Source organism: Miscanthus floridulus, chromosome 10 (assembly GCF_019320115.1).
Source record: "Miscanthus floridulus cultivar M001 chromosome 10, ASM1932011v1, whole genome shotgun sequence".
Lineage (NCBI taxonomy): Eukaryota > Viridiplantae > Streptophyta > Magnoliopsida > Poales > Poaceae > Miscanthus > Miscanthus floridulus.
Window position 1 is genome coordinate 58,144,483 of NC_089589.1, and position 17,580 is coordinate 58,162,062.

The following is a 17,580-nucleotide window of genomic DNA, read 5'->3' on the forward strand; positions in this document are numbered from 1 at the left end:
ATCCATAGATGACATGTACAGTATGATGTGCCATGTCATATATATGCGTGCGTGCTTGTTTTCGGCCCATAATGCACACACCAGGCCCCACACCACCCCTTGATCTTATGATGCACTGGCTCGGCTGAAAGGAAGCAAAAGAGAGAGAGAGAGAGAGAGAGAGAGAGAGAGAGAGAGAGAGAGAGAGAGAGAGAGAGAGAGAGAGAAGCGGACGAGCGAGAGACGTCATGCAATGCAATGATTTGACAACGACGTTGGGTACGCGTTGGTTGATTTGGTTGATGATTGTGGGAGTAATATAAAAAGGGAAAAGTCTGGTTTGGCGAAGAAGCAGACTGTCAGCCCAAGATAAGAAAAGGACTCTGGATGTAATGGGCTCCCAGCAGAAAAGAATGTAGTAGATTTGGCCCAACACGATTGTGGAGTTAGGACATCACTTCTCAGTTTTTAGGGAAGAAGAAGAGATGTATTTCCGAGACTAGTCTCAATGGGGAGTTTCATTTACATTGAAAAGGTTGCCACGTAGGCATTTTTTATGACACGACAGTGTATTTAACAAGAGACAGAAAAATGAGTTTCATAAATTAAGGGTGCGTTTGGTTTTTGAAAGCATCTAGGCCCCTAGTTGAGTTTCGGTGATTAATGACAATACGAGATTACTATGACTAACGTGTGTTTTGCAGAGGCAATTTAAGTTAGGTCATGGTAATGACAATTGATTGAGCAATCATGGTTGTCATGCCCCTACGATGTAAATCGTTTAAGTTTTTAAAGGATGAACGACAATGTTAAGGATGTACTAGTTCTAAGTGTCGTTTGGTGTTAAAGAGACACTTAGAGTAGTTTAGGACTTTGTTTTTCCTTTGACCATACTATTAAGGGGGGGTATGAACTAGTAGATTGACCTAGGTGAGTCTAGTGAGTTAGGTGTGGCGCACACTTGTCAAATCTAACACTAGGTAGCTCCGGAGTAGCCCTAAGATCAATTGGAGCAAACTTCATTCACATATGATTTTAAGTTGGAAGTGAATGGAGGGTCAAATGACTGACCGGACGCTGGTCTGATAGTGACCGGACACTGAAGGGTGAGTCCGGTCAGTTCATTTGATCAACTGGAGCCATCTGGTTGCGACTGGACGCTGAGTGAAATGTGACCGGACACTGGGTTCCTGCGTCCGGTCAACTCCAGAGAGGTTCTAGAGAGGGAGATTCCTGATCGGACGCATCCGGTCAGTGCTGACCGGACGCTGAACAGTGAAGTGACTGAACTCTGGGTGCCAGCGTCCGATCAACATCAGCAAGGTTCCAGAGAGCATTTTTCATGACCGGACGTAGGTCAGAGTCCGGTCAAAACTTAACGGCTCTTTCTGACATAGTGGCGGGGATAACTGACCGGAGCGTCCGGTCATCCCGCAGAGTGATGACTCAACCTCCAAACGTTATGTTTTGAATTAGAGGGTATAAATACTTACTCCACTCGTCCAAGGGAGGTGTCTTGCCCATTTGTTCAGCTGAGAAACACCCTTGAGAGTACAAAGGAGAGCAAGAGCCTAGTGAGGTGATTAAGATGTGAGAATCCAAGATTAAGGCCTCATTAGTGCAAGGAGAGTAGCAAGTGTGCATCCACCCTTCTCATTAGGCTTGTTATGGTCAAGTAAGAGTTCGTGCTTGTTACTCTTGGTGATCGCCATCACGAAGATGGCTTGGTGGTGATCGGAAGTTTGGTGATCATCCAGCGGAGCTTGTGGATGACCCAACTCAAGTTGTGAGCGGTTGTGGGCGATTCACCGCGACATGAGTGCCTGAAGAATCAGCCCGTAGAGAGCACTTGATCCTTGCGTGGATCAAGGGGGAGCTACACCCTTGCACGGGTGCTCCAACGAGGACTAGTGGGGAGTGGCGACTCTCCGATACCTCGGCAAAACATCGCCGCATTCCTTCTCCTCTCTTTACTTTAAGCACTTACATTTGAGCAATTTTATTTCTTGTCTTTACATTCTTAGAATTGCTATGCTAGAGTAGGATTGGAACCTAGGGTGCAAAACTTTTGTGGTAGAACAATAGGAACACATTCTAGGCACAAGGGGTAAAGTAGGCTAAGTGTAGGATTTAACTATTGCAAAGAATTTTAGAATTAGCTCAATTCACTCTCCCCCTCTTGGGCATCTTAATCCTTTCAGTTTTGTTGCCTACTCAGCTCGCCTCGCTTAGCTCAGCAAGGCTAACCTTGCTAGCAGCGGAGAGCAGTTCTAGCTCACCCTTGCCAGCAATAGAAATTCTTCACAAGAAGGAAACCGAGAGAATGAGCAAACAAACCAAACATAAATTTCCTTGCTCAGCCTGGCAAAGCAAGCCATGGCTAGAGATCCAAACATAACCTAAATACCTATGAAACTCTAGAATGAAACTTTGCATTGAGGGAGGATGTTTCATCCAAGTTTCACCTCATTCTATATGACATGGCACTCTTAGAAACAACGCCATGGTACTATCCACTGAAACTGGCCTTAAAAATACTCAAGAAAATGTAGAACTACCAAATTTATTGTGTGCACACATTCAAAACCCACTTAAGTGTTGCGCTAATGCAGCTCTAAATTATATGAAAGATTAGGGTTTTTTGGCTGAAAATTTGCCGCTAAAAATAAAATAAGAGATAAATATGTAGTCCTTACGCGAAGGTAAATCGGGCTGTCGCACTTTCTGCTTATGTAGCTTAGTCTTTTTTTAGGGGAGCTTATGTAGCTCAGTTGGGAGGGGAGCTTTTTTGAGCAAAAATTGGGAGGGGAGCTGGACTGACTAGGCCAAGACAACCTGAACTTTGGCCCAGGTGGCCTTTGGTCGGTCCAAACAAGTGTGATATAGTGGCATATAACTTCTCAATATTTATATTCATGATTGATAAGTAAATGTCCAAGAGTTTCAATGGTCGATCAAGAGATACCATACAAAGGGGACACAAAGAGTTTTGTCCCATGGTATCAGTGACTTGCTAGTTGACACTACAACTTTGATTTTAACCATGTGAATATTCAAGGTCGTTAAGAAATTCTAAATTTTGAATTTCAAAACATAAGAACATAAAACACATATTTAGGACTTTAAACAACTTTAAATCAAAAAATTGTCAACTATAATGTTGTATATTTTATTGAGAATGATGACTTTGGTATAGGCCATGTCAACAACGAAACATCAAGAGCTACAATTTGGAACTCTAAACAGCTTTAGATGCAATACAAACTTCTCAACTACAAAGTTGTAAATCACATCGAGAGCTACAATTTGGATATAAAGTTCGTCTTCATCCAATCTAATATAGAAAAGTTATGAAATATTTTTTGATGCAACTATTTCTAGAGGTAGGCTGTTAATTGATTTGTAGAGATTCTCTCTTGTAATGTCTGCCTTTGTTAATAGTGATTTTTAGATGTGGGCATATTAAGGTTTCCACCTTTGTTAATCGATTTACAAAGGCCACCTCTGTAAATCAATGATTAATAGAGGTGGTCGTGTTAGGATGCCCACCTTTGTAAATGATTAATAGTGGCAGGTGTTTTTTGGAGGTCACTAGACTACTTATAAATGTGGTCCCTAGATATGCCTGCCTCTATTAATCAGAGAGGTTGTCTCCTAAAATCTTTTTTCTAGTAATGCATGGATCCAAAGATGAAGTGTGGCCGAGGAGGATGTCATCATGCAGCCACCCATTGGAAATAGATCATGCCCCTAAGCCAAATCCCACCCTCCACACATGATCTGTCATTATTGTAGAGGCTAGGGAGAGAGAGTGAAGGTGTCAATGGGAGATATAAATGTCCATGCAGCCCGAGACACGATGGCACAGCACAAAGCCTGCTTTTTTAGCCCAACACGAGCTAGGCCCGGCCCGGTGACGTGCAGGCCCGAGCTAGCCCGGCCTGGTATAACAAGTCATGCCTGGGCCGTACCTTAGGCCTATGGGCTGGCACGGCACGACTCGGCTTTTTAGGGTCGGCCCAACAATGGTCCGCCACCCACTCTCCCCCATGGCCCAAGGTGACGGCCTAGCTGCTCTCCGCCTCCCCCTCTCCCCCATGGCCCAAGGCGATGGCCCAACTTCTCTCCACCTTATCCTTCGTATATAAGCGGCACCGGCTCCCTCTCTCCTCCCTCACCAAACCCTAAATCATTCGGTCATCTCATTCCCCACCCAGGCACCCACCCGCGTCGCTCTGCCCTCTCGAGTCGCTCTCGCTCTTGCCTCGCCGTCTCTGGTGACCTCCCCTGACTCCGATGACCTCAATTCGATCCGCCTATCGCTGTCGAGTTGCTCCCTTCTCCTCCTCCCTGATACCATCCCTCTCTCCCATCTCCCTCTCCCTCTCTCTCCTCGACCCCTTTAGATCTTGGTGATTATGTGAGTTCTTATTACTATCTTCCCTCCACCGCCGCTCGCCGTCCTTGCTAACAGTGTGTCATCTTCTCTTGGGGGTCGTCGTCTTCTCTGGCATCGGGCTCCGGTTGCATAGTTAAACCCTAACCCTAACCCTCTTCTTCTATCTTGATCTGTCTGATTGTTTCTGATTATGTTTGTTCCTCTTCCTCCTTCATCTTTTTGCGTAGGTTGGTAGCCGATGCTTCGTCCTCTAGCTGTGGCATAGAGAGAGCAAGGCGGCCACTCGCACCATTGAGGAATGGGGCTAGAGAGGCCATGGCTGAAGACGATGACATCTTTCTACCAAGCCTGGCCCTCGAGGGCGAGAACGACGATGACACCCGTGACGACGCTGCTGTGTTGTTTGGTATCGATCTCGGAGACGACTATGCTCCGATCGATCTAGATGATGGCAGTGGTGAAGGGGCGACGGCGACTAGGACTATGGTCGACTCTAATGGAAATAGGGATCCCGATCTACCATCAGGTAGAGGTAACTATAGTTGTGGCGGAGAATGACACACCGATCCGGCTTCAGATTGAAAGATCAAACCCTACAATCTTAGCACCACAGCTCCTCTGGTTATCAACCAAGTCACGGACCAGGTTGACCTCACCAAGAAGGCTAATCTCTGCCTGTGCAACGAAGAACACAAGCAAGAACAAGAAAGAACACAACCAAATTACAGATGAATGATTAATCTCACGAAGTTGGGGTCTCACAAACCGATGAACGGCAAAACTATTCTTGACAGAATAATCTAAGCAAAACCTAAACCCTAATGGAGGGGCGGTGGCTATTTATGAAGACTCTAGGGTCGTGCAAGACCCCTAGATGCGCCCCTAATGGGCCTAAACTCGATACATGGTCCAACGGACCAAAAGACGGTGTCACAGCACCCTGGCAGATTCTGGACGCTAACTTGTGACCACGATTTCCATTGATTCCGAATAGCTTTTGATGTGAAACCACTTGTATTGGCTTTCTTATCAAATTAGCTTTCCATCCATATGTGGATCATCGAAAACGGAGTCTAGATGCGTCCTGGGTGACCAGTTTAAGGCAGACTGGTCCTAGAGGCCGAGGCAGACTCGAAATCATGTTGGACCGGGCCTCCGGTTCCTGTTGGACGTCCTTGCTGGTCATCTTCGCCTCCACCACATCCTCTAAGTCCTTCATGACCCTCTCCAATGTTCCTAAGAAAGATAACATCATTAGGTAGTAGTCTATTCTCAAAAGTATAAAAAGAATCGCTTAAGAACGAGCTCACCTCTAAATTGAGTTGACGCATTCGAGCCCGGGTCATTGGACCTTGCATGATGGTTGGAGGATCAGCGGGTATATCCGAAGGAGTGATGTCCTCATCATCCTCCCCCTCTTGAAATGGAGTCGTCCTCGACTCAAGCTCATCTTCTTCTCCCAAATAAGGTTTCAAATCTGCAATGTTAAAGGTGGGACTAACCCCGAACTCGGGTAGCAACTCAAGTTTGTAGGCATTATCATTTATTTTCTCAATTATCTTATAAGGACCAGCTGCTCTTGGCATTAATTTAGACTTATGCAGCTCAGGAAATCTATCTTTTCTCAAATGTAACCAAACCAAATCACCCGGTTCAAGTTTAATCTCTTTTCTACCTTTACTACCAGCAATTCTATACTTTTCATTCATTCTTTCAATATTTGCTTTAGTTATTTCGTGCAACTTACGAATAAAATTAGCACGATCTCTAGCATCACTATGTATTCTCTCAGTGGTAGGTAAAGGCAAAATATCAATAGGAGCACGGGGGTTAAAACCATACACTACCTGAAAAGGACTTACCTTGGTGGTGGAATGTTCCGCCCTGTTATATGCAAACTCCACATGCGGCAAACACTCTTCCCACATCTTCAAATTGCGCTTCAAAATTGCTCTCAACATGGTGGACAATGTTCGATTTACAACCTCAGTTTGCCCATCAGTTTAGGGATGACATGTTGTAGAAAACAACAGCTTGGTCCCCAATTTATTCCACAATGTGCGCCAAAAATGACTCAAGAATTTTGCGTCGCGATCTAAAACAATAGTAGAAGGCATACCATGCAAGTGAACGATTTCTTGAAAGAAAAGGTCACCAATATGAATAGCATCGTCGCTCTTATGACAAGGAATAAAATGTGCCATCTTAGAAAAATGATCAACCACCACAAAAATACTATCCCTCCCCCTCTTAGTCCTTGGCAAACCCAACACAAAATCCATAGATATATCAACCCAAGGAGAAGAAGGAACAGGAAGAGGCATATACAAACCATGTGGGTTCAACCGCGACTTAGCTTTTTGACATGTGGCACACCGAGCCACGTACCGCTCTACATCTCGCCTCATCCTTGGCCAAAAGAAGTGTGTGGACAGCACCTCCTCCATCTTCTTGGCACCAAAATGTCCCATCAATCCACCTCCATGTGCCTCCTGCAACAACAAAAGACGAACGGAACCAACTGGAATGCATAGGCGGTTAGCTCTAAACAAAAACCCATCATTGATCATAAACTTATTCCATGCACGTCCCTCTCTACAATTAAGCAACACGTCCTTAAAATCAGGATCAAGCACATATTGTTCTTTTATTGATTGAAGACCAAAAAATCCGACAATCAAGTTGGGACATCAATGTATATCTTCTAGATAAAGCATCAGCAATCATGTTATCCTTCCCTTTCTTGTGTTTGATAATATAAGGAAAAGATTCAATAAATTCAACCCATTTAGCATGCTTACGATTCAGATTATTTTGAGAACGAAGATACTTAAGCGATTCACGATCAGAATGAATAACAAATTATTTAGGCCACAAATAATGACGCCACGTCTCTAAAGAACAAACAAATGCATACAATTCCTTATCATACGTGGAATAATTAAGAACAGGGCCATGCAATTTTTCACTAAAGTAAGCAATGGGTTTACCATCTTACATCAAAACACCTCCAATGCCAACTCCACTAGCATCACATTCTAGCTCAAAAGTCTTACCAAAGTTTGGAAGTTACAGCAATGGTGCGTGTGTGAGCTTGCCCTTCAAAGTGTCAAAGGACTCCTCATGTGCCTTTCCCCAATGAAACACCGCTCCTTTCTTCGTCAACTCATGCAATGGTGCAGCAATGGTGCTGAAATCTTTGACGAAGCGGCGGTAGAATCCTACAAGACCAAGAAAACTCCTCACCTGTGTGACGGTTTGGGGAACTGGCCAGCTCTTTATGGCTTCAATTTTCATCTCGTCCACCTCAATTCCCTGTGGAGTTACAACATAGCCAAGAAAAGAAACTCAATCCGTGCAAAAGATGCACTTCTCAAGGTTACCAAATAAACGTGCATCTCGTAAAGCATTAAAAACAGCACGTAAGTGGATCCATATGTTCATCAAAAGAATTGTTGTAAATCAATATATCATCAAAGTAAACTACTACAAAATGACCAATAAAAGCTCTTAAAACCTCATTCATTAAGCGCATGAAAGTGCTAGGTGCATTTGTCAAACCAAAAGGCATAACTAACCACTCATACAACCCGAATTTGGTTTTAAACGTAGTTTTCCATTCATCTCCAAGTTTCATTCTAATCTGGTGGTAGCCACTTTGCAAGTCAATCTTAGTGAAAATTATAGAACCACACAACTCATCAAGCATGTCGTCTAGCCTAGGAATAGGATGATGATACCAAATAGTAATATTATTGATGGCTCTACAATCAACACACATACGCCAAGTTCCATCTTTCTTAGGAACCAAAAGTACAAGCTAGAACGGCACAAGGACTAAGGCTTTCACGTACATACCCGTGGTCCAAAAGGTCTTGGACTTGCCGCTGAATTTCCTTAGTCTCCTCGGGATTGGTTCGATACTCAGCACGGTTGGGCAAGGTTGCTCCCGGAATCAAATCAATTTGATGCTCTATTCCTCTCATAGGTGGCAGCCCCGGGGGTATCTCAGCTAGAAAATGTCCTCATAGTCCTGCAAAAGGTTAGTGACAGCAGGAGGCACCGAGCTAACAATATCATCAAGCGAAAATATAGCTCGTTTGCATACCAAAGCATAGCAAATATCATCATCAGAAATTTCAGCAAAGTCACATTTTGTTGCAAGCATAACACCACCCTTCAATTTAATTCCCTCAGCCTTAGAAATAGATGTAGACTTATCCTTTTTAGGTGGGAAAATAGAATTAGCAACTTGCTGATTTTCAGATTGAATATCATTCAAACTAGCAGTGCGTTCTCTATCAGCTTGTCCAATTTGAGCAGGTGTCAAAGGTACCAAAGTAATTTTCTTTCCTTTATGCACAAAAGTGTATTTATTACTTCTACCATGGTGTGTAGCATCATTATCATGTTCCCAAGGATGACCCAATAAAAGTGAACAAGCTTGCATAGGTACCACATCACAATCAACAGAATCGGCATAAGAACCAATGGAAAATGAAACTCTGCAAGTTTGTGTTACCTTTGCTTTACCAGAATCATTTAGCCACTGAATATGGTATGGACATGGGTGTGGGCGTGTGGTCAAGCCAAGCTTCTTGACCAAATCAGAACTCATCAAATTGTTGCAGCTACCTCCATCAATAATGACACGTGCTCGACGGTTGCTGATGATGAAGAAAATCTAGAACAAGTTATGGCGTTGTAGCTTCTCAGGTTGCTGGACTTATGAGTTGAGCACCCATTGTACAATGATGCGCCTATAGGATGCCGTGGCCTCATCACCAAGGACGTCACCGTCCTCCTCATCTGCATCTTGGTCTTCTTCATCCTCAATGTCAGAGGTGCTGATGTAACCATCCTCTGTAGCAATATATGCCCGCTGACTTGGGCAGTCCTTCTACACATGGCCAGTGCCATGGCAGCGGTGGCACTGAATGCCCGAAGTGTGTCATGTTGATGCAACGGATGAGGCACTCTTGTTAGGCACCTACAAATAATTTTTACCTAAATCTGAAAGTTGTGTGGGAGGTGCCTTAGGTGTAGCAGAAACTCCAGAGGCTGTTGGTCGCTTGCTCGCTGGTGGAGGTGCCCGAAAAGTGGTTGGCTTGGTCAGCCCCAAAGATGGTGCCGAGCATGGCGTGTATGTGGTGCTGACCTTGCTCTTGCTCTGCTGTTCACGCCCCTGCAATTCCTTTTCTGCAAGCATAGCACACTAAAACAACTGGTTGATAGTGCTAAATTCTTTATAATCAACAATGTCTTGAATCTCACGCCTCAAACCCGAATAAAAACGATAGATGGCATCTTCGTTCCCCTCCACAACACTACAACGCATCAATCCCTTTTGGAGCTCACCATAGTAATCCTGTACAGATTTATCTCCTTGTTCTAATCGCATCAATTTCTTATGCAAATCTCTATGATAAGAAGGAGGAACAAAGCGATCACGCATAGCTACCTTAAGTTCTTCCCACGTACCAAGTAAAGCATCCTGTGCAGCTAGCCCATTCCACCAAATAATGACAAAATCCTTAAACTCACTAGTAGCTTGTCGAACTCTATGATGCTCAGGCACAAGGTGGGCACTAAACTTTTGTTCTACTGTCATCTCCCAATCAAGATATCCCACAGCATCATAATGACCCAAAAAAGATGGTATTGTGAACTTAATCTTAGCATAAGGATCATCGGGTACACGGTGATTATTACCTTGATGGTGGTGGACACCACCCATACCTGTCGTGTTGCGGCGAAGACGTCGTCGTAATCTTGCTTGTCGGAAGGCTGCTCGATCTATGTTCCCAACAACATCATGCACTGTGTCTTTTGGCAAGAGACCATCGGTGTTGCTGTCGAAGACGTCATTATTGTTGACCGCCACCAATGTTTCCAACTCAGTAACCTTGTCGGTTAGCGTGGAAATTCATTTGTCCAATCTCTCCATGCTGTTGCCAATGTTGAGTTCAATGAGTGCATCAGTGATGGCCTTCCTGACGGCCTCATTCATCCTTTTTTGGGCATCCTCTACAACAGCTTGTAGTTGCTCTTGGCTGACACACTCGCTGAAACCCTTAGGATTATTATGTCTAGTCTGATCACCTCTTGCCATTGTAAACACAAAAATAGAAACAAACGATGAAAGTTATCCCTACCAAATGACTACGTGGTTGTAGTGGTGTCACTTTTCACAGCAAGTGAAAGCGTCTTACCAAGCTCTTACAAAGTTCTTACCAACGTAAGCAGTGGGCGGTACAACCGGTGGCTGGTTCATGATACCTGTGAGGCAGTGGTACCACGATTGCAAAGCCCTTTTTCTGTACTGATCTGAAGAATTTGTGGAGCTTGGAAGGCAAACAAAGAGTAATATGTATATCTGACACACAAGTCAGTAACAGAAAGTAATGCTAAATTATAGTCCAAAGTACTTGTTCTCGTTGCTGGTCTAAAATGCTCCAAGTATCAGGTGTGTAACAAACAAGCAAGTATGGTGGATAACAAGGAGACATGTGTGTGAAAATAAGTATGGTGGATGGAAACAGCAACACAAACAAGGAACCAGACAACACACGCTAACACAGCTCACTTTGGTCTTCTCTATGTGCTCTTCTAGATATTGTTCCTCTTTTGCCCCTCTCTTTTTTCTATTTTTTGGGCTATTGTTGTTTTTTGGAAAATTTTGACTTTTTTATTTTATTTTTTTGATATTTTTTCTTCACTTAGGAGCACAAAAGAAGTAACCACAAAAAATATAAGCTTAAACAAGTGAAAGACGTGGCCTGTGAAATTTTCAGAAAACTTGCTCAAAATCGACAAAAACCTTGTGACCACAAAAAGAGGATCTCGTGACCATTTTTTGACCAATTTAAAATTTTCCAACCACAACAAAGCAGGGATGGACGGATCCGAAATTTTTTCTGATCGATTTTGATATATGGAACGTCAAAATCGGAGTCCGTATGCGAAAACTAGACCAGTTTTAAGAATTGACTCCGAATTAGAGGACAAAACAGGAACAATGTGCGTAAAATTAGTCACAGCAGCAAAGATTTGATGGAAACGATGGGGGAAAACACACGAACTGGATTCTAACATGACCTAACCAGCAACAAGACCTTGACCTGGACACACACTCAACACGACGGACTCTGAAACCGAAATATGCAAAGGCTATGGCGCGGAAGGTTCTAGGATAGGGAAAAAATATAGCACTGGACTATGGGACGAAAGCGAAACACTCAAAACTAGGGGATAAATGTCAACCTGATGGTATACCTTAGCTCTGATTACCACTTAATGGAAACGGGGATCCCGATCTTCCGTCAAGTAGAGGTAACTATCGTTGTGGCGGAGAATGACACACCGATCCAGCTTCAGATCGAAAGATCGAACCCTGTAATCTTAGCACCACAGCTCCTCTGGTTATCAACCAAGTCACAGACCAGGTTGACCTCGCCAAGAAGGCTAGTCCCTGCCTGCATAATGAAGAACACAAGCAAGAACAAGAAAGAACACAACCAAATTGCAAATGAATGATTAATCTCACGAAGTTAGGGTCTCACAAACCGATGAACGACAAAACTGTTCTTGACAGAATAATCTAAGCAAAAACTAAACCCTAATGGAGGGGTGACGGCTGTTTATGAAGACTCTAGGGTCGTGCAAGACCCCTAGATGCGCCCCTAATGGGCCCAAACTCGATACATGGTCCAACAGACCAAAAGATGGTGTCGCAGCACCCTGGCAGATTCTGGATGCTAACTTGTGACCATGATTCCCGTTGATTCCGAATAGCTTTTGATGTGAAACGACTTGGATTGGCTTCCTTATCAAATTATCTTTCCATCCATATGTGGATCATCGAAAACGGAGTCCGGATACGTCCTGGGTGACCAGTTTAAGGTAGACTGGTCTTAGAGGCCGAGGCAGACTCAAAATCATATTGGACCGGGCCTCCGGTTCCTGTTGGACATCCTTGCTGGTCATCTTCGCCTCCACCACGTCCTCTAAGTCCTTCGTGACCCTCTCCAATGTTTCTAAGCAAGATAACATCATTAGGTAGTAGTCTATTCTCAAAAGTATAAAAAGAATAGCTTAAGAACGAGCTCACCTCTAAATTGAGTTGACGCATTCGAGCCTGGATCATTGGACCTTGCATGACGTTTGGAGGATTAGTGGGTACATCCGAAGGAGTGATGTCCTCATCAGGCTCCACCATCTCTACTCCATCTGTTGCTGGTACTGGTACCTCTGTTGGTAAGCGTAAATCTGTTGTGTGAGCTGATTTTGATGAGATCTATGAGACTATGAATGGAGTTAAGATTTGCACAAAAGCTACCTGTAAAATATGTAAGAGTACTTTGTCTGCTAGATCTAGTGCTGGCACTGGTCACTTGAAGAGGCACCAGAAATCTTGTAAGCAAAAAACTGATCAACGTGCTAGGGTTCAGTCTAGGCTTGCTTATAATCCTGATGGTTCTGTGCATAACTGGGACTATAAACCTGATGTTGCTAGATCTGAGTTGTGTCGCTTGATTGCTAGGCTTGATCTGTCGTTAGGTATCGGTGAGACAGAGGCCTAGGAGGAGTACATTGTTCGTGCTCATAACCCTAGGTTTGTTAATGTATCTAGATAGACCACCACCAGAGATCTTAGTATGGTGTTTACTGAACGTCGTAATATGCTTAAGATTCATGTGTTGTCTGCTGTTTCCTCTGTTGCACTGACTTCAGATGTTTGGTCTGGTAATGCTAAGTAAGACTTCATTACTATTGTTGCTCATTATGTCAGTGCTGATTGGGAGTTACAGAAAAAGGTTATTGGTTTTAGGTTGATTGAGGTGAAACATATCGGTGAAAATATTGCTGAAAGAATTGCTTGTGTGATTGAGGAGTATAGTCTGATGGATAAGGTTTTCTCTATAACTTTAGACAATGCTTCTTCTAATGCTAGGGCTATGAGTACTTTGATACATCTATTTACTGGTTATTTGGGTGTTGATCCTTCACCTGAGCCTGCAGATCCTTCTAAGGTTAACTATAGTCTTGTGCATCAACGTTGTGTTTGTCATATCATTAATCTAATTGTAAAATCTGGTTTAAAACGATTCAAACCTTACTTAGAAGATTTAAGATCTGTTATTAACTTCTTGAATTCCTCTAATCAAAGAACTGCTATGTTCAAGAACTAATGTACTGCTCAGGGTGTTAGACCTAGAAAGTTTGGCTTAGATATAGATGTTAGATGGAATGCTACATACCTTATGCTTAAACACTTGGTTCCATATAAGGATGTTTTCCTGTGTTCATTAATGCCAATTATGGGTCACAATTGTTGTCTACAAGGCATTGGCATGTAGCTGAGAAGATATTAGAGTTCCTGGAAATATTTTATGAAAGCACTGTTGTTCTTTCTGGTGTTTATTATCCAACTAGTCCGCTTATTCTGCACCATCTTCTTGATATTACTTCACATTTGCATGCAAGTGAAAAAGATCAAAAATATAATGTCTATTGTATATCCTATGAAGCTTAAATTCCTTAAATACTGACAGGACATACCTCTGTTATATTCATTTGCATTCATTCTTGATCTTAGAGCTAAGATGAGAGGTCTATTTAATGTTCTGCAATTACTTAAAGAGTACACTGGTTGTGATTACAGTTCATATTATGTTGATGTGAGAACTAAAATTTATAAGTTGTTTAACAAATATGAGAGAAAGTTTGGTGCAGCTAGGTCTCAAAGGGCTACACAGCCTGCAAGCCATACAGGTAAAAGAAAACAGGCATGGGGAAGAATCTTTGGAGGCCCTGGATCTGGTGTTGTTGGTCCTTCCCCTGCCTCTGCCCCCACTTCATCTACATCTGGTTCTGTTATGTGTGAGCTCACAGTTTATGTTGACAGTGATAATGTCACTGCATATGAGAATGATTTTGATTTACTTCTCTAGTGGCGTGACCACAAACTAATCTATCCAATCATATCTATCATGGCTAGAGATATTATGTCAGTTCCTGTTTCTACTGTCTCTTTAGAATCATGTTCAGCTTAGCAGGAAGGATCATTGAGGAGCGACGACGACGTTTGTTGCCTGAAACTGAGGAGATGCTAACTTGCATAAAGGATTGGGAGTTAGGAGAAAGAAGGTTACAGCATGTTGTTGACAACCAAGAGTTGGAGGATTCCTTCAAGAATTTATATCTCGATGAAGATGAAGCTGGTACATCTGGGGGTGCCGCTGCTGCTGGTGCATCTAGGGGTGCCACTGCTGGTACATCTGGGGGTGCTACGGCTGATACATCTAGGGGTGCTGCTGGTTGAGACTAGGGGTGCTGCTGGTACATCTAGAGGTGTTGCTGCTGGTACATCTTGAGAGTTGAGAGTTGAGACTTGAGAGTTGAGAGTGTGATCTGTAACTGTAATCTGTATCTATTTTCTGTGAGACTTGAGACCTTTGAACATGTTTAAGACTTAATTAAGAGTTGTGCTGCACTCTTTTTCCCTTTCTAGGGTTTCTCACAAGGGTGAATTTTACCTAGAAAGGTTTTAATGAGGCAGCATTGCACAAACAACTAAGTTATCTTAATTGTCTCTCTTGTGTCTTTTGTTTTGTTGGATTTGGTCATTTGGAGTTGAGTTCAGTTTTGATTTGTGAATTTGAAATTTGGTAAGTGATCTGATTGAGTGATTGTGAATGTGAACTTAGAAGTTGTAATCTGTGAACTTAGAACTTATAATTTGTGCTTGTGATCTGATTGAGAATGTCATATTTGCTAAGTGCTGTATGAGATGAATTTTTTGAGGTGATTTAAGTGGACCGGGCTGTGGGCTGGCACGACCCACAGAATTGGCCGTGCTCGACGGGCCGGCACGGCCCGACTACCGGCCCATAGGGCCGTGCCTGGGCCATAGAGCAGGCACGGTGCACGATTCGGCATGGCCCGAGCAGCCCACGTGTCATGCCGGCCCGAACCCTAGCGGGCTGGGCTGGCCCGATGGCCATATATGATGGGAGAGGATGTCATCATGTCAGTGGGCCGGGGGAATAGCATCTGAAGGCATCGCTATAAGAGGAGAGGAGATAGACTGGTAATAGAGTGTAGAGCTGCTAGTATAGGAGATAGAGGAGAGATGCTATAATGTTATGTTTATATGGACTAACTCTCAATTTTCAGAGACAAACTATACAAGGACCTACCTCTGAAGAAGGCCACCTCTGTAAATTAGGCCAGCGGGCCATGGCTATTAACCCTCTTGAATATTTTAGAGGCAGTTTAACAACAGCCTCCAAAAAAAAGGTGTATCCGAAATTTATTTTTGTAGTAGTTAGGATGAGTAAGCTGAAGTTACTACCTTAGTCCAAAAAAAATGTAATTATGTTTGTGTCCTTAGTCAAGCTATTTTAAATGTTGCAAACTGATCATAGATCACTAGTTGAGTTTCTTGTGGTGGAACCTGTCCCCCCCAGATTCAAGTCCTCGAATTAGCACGGGTGCTCGCATTTTCCTAGATTTATTCCAAGATTTAATGCCGCCCCGTCGACAACGAGACGCCTGTGGTGACTTCATGAATCTCGAGATCTGTCGACTCAGTCCTTCAGAGGTGTTCGTAGGAGTAGGGTTTACATACGTGTGTTCATAAGGGTGAGTGTGTGTGCGTGTTGTGGGCGTCTAAGTTGTACTGTGTAATTCTAAAAAAACTATTTTAAATGTTTGTAGTTTAATTACGTTAGTTGAAAAATAAATATATCATTTGTTTGGAAAATAAATATAACTGTAAATCAAATTTGGAATTTCGTTGTATAATTTTTGTGCTACAATTTGAGGTCCCAATATGTCTATATATATAAATTAAATGAAAAACAAAATACATGTCACCGTCACCGCCGCACATTATTGTTATCTCAAGTGTAAACATGTCCTCTGCAGTGACGTGGTTGACGATTTTAGGTCCAAGGGTGCCAAACTTACTATTAGGAAGTATTCTCATGCCATGTAGAACGATCAAGAGTGTCATCCAGCTTGATTTCAGTGTTGAATTTCTCATTTCTATTCACACTTCCACGTTTTCTTGTAAATTTATTTACATTAGACCAGTCTCAATTGGAGTTTCATGGCATTAAATTAGCTGACATGATATGAAATAGATAAAGAGAGATGATAAAAGTTTCATGAGATGAAATGAGTTTCATGGGGATGAAACTCATTTACATCTTTTCTAACTTACCGAGTCTTGAAAACTAGGAGACTGACCTTATTGATATTAACCTACAGTGAATGTGTTTCAGATCTGTTACATTGGTGGTTAAATGTTCATGCGTCTTAATTCCTCTGCTCTTGGACTGGGAGATAGACGAGAATATATTTTAGCATCTCAGATCAGTGTAACTTTCGTAGTACATACATAAACAAACTAAAGTGTGCGAGCACTAGAGGGACGACACGTGTCATTACCCTACGCGCTTACATCAATTGAAGAGAGAAAAAAAAAACCAAAAACATGTGATGGTCACCTATAATAAATGTAAATGTTGTAAAAGCAGCACATGTCTGAGGTCAGCCCAAATCTCTGACTAAATCAGACAGCTAGACAGAAAGCTCTGCCCTAATTGTACATTAGTGATTAGCCTGCTGTTTCGCGGCATCCTTAAACTAGTGCTCATCCTTCTGTCCCCTCCTAAGTCGCCATTAGTAGTCCAGTGAATCAAGAATGCGGTGGCATGGGGGAATCTGTTCCTATCATGTATATACATGTTCAGAGTCTCTGAATGGCCCTTTCGCGCACGAGCTGGGAAGCTTCTTCTTCTTCTGAGACTGAACGACAAGTTTCTGACCTCATGGCTTGTAATACCTGCGTCAGCATACTATTGGCCAGATCGTAATGCAAAGGCCTGTGCATGCATAGAGACTAATCTTGACTTGCCGACACAAAGTTTCAGTTCTTTTAAGCTATTGTGGGCCTCGCATGTCAGTCTGATTTGTACGCAGTTTTTTTTTTTGCATAAAGCGAGGTATACCATCATAATTTTGGAAAAAAAAGAGAAAATTGTTGGCTATCAAGTCTGCAGCTCTGAACGTTTTTTATACCATTTTTTTTTCTCTTTGTCGACTATTTTTCTGGTTGATTATTTCGAGAATTTCTTTTGCAGTTTTGCTGATGCATGCTGACGTCCAATCATTATCTATCAGTCTAGCTATCA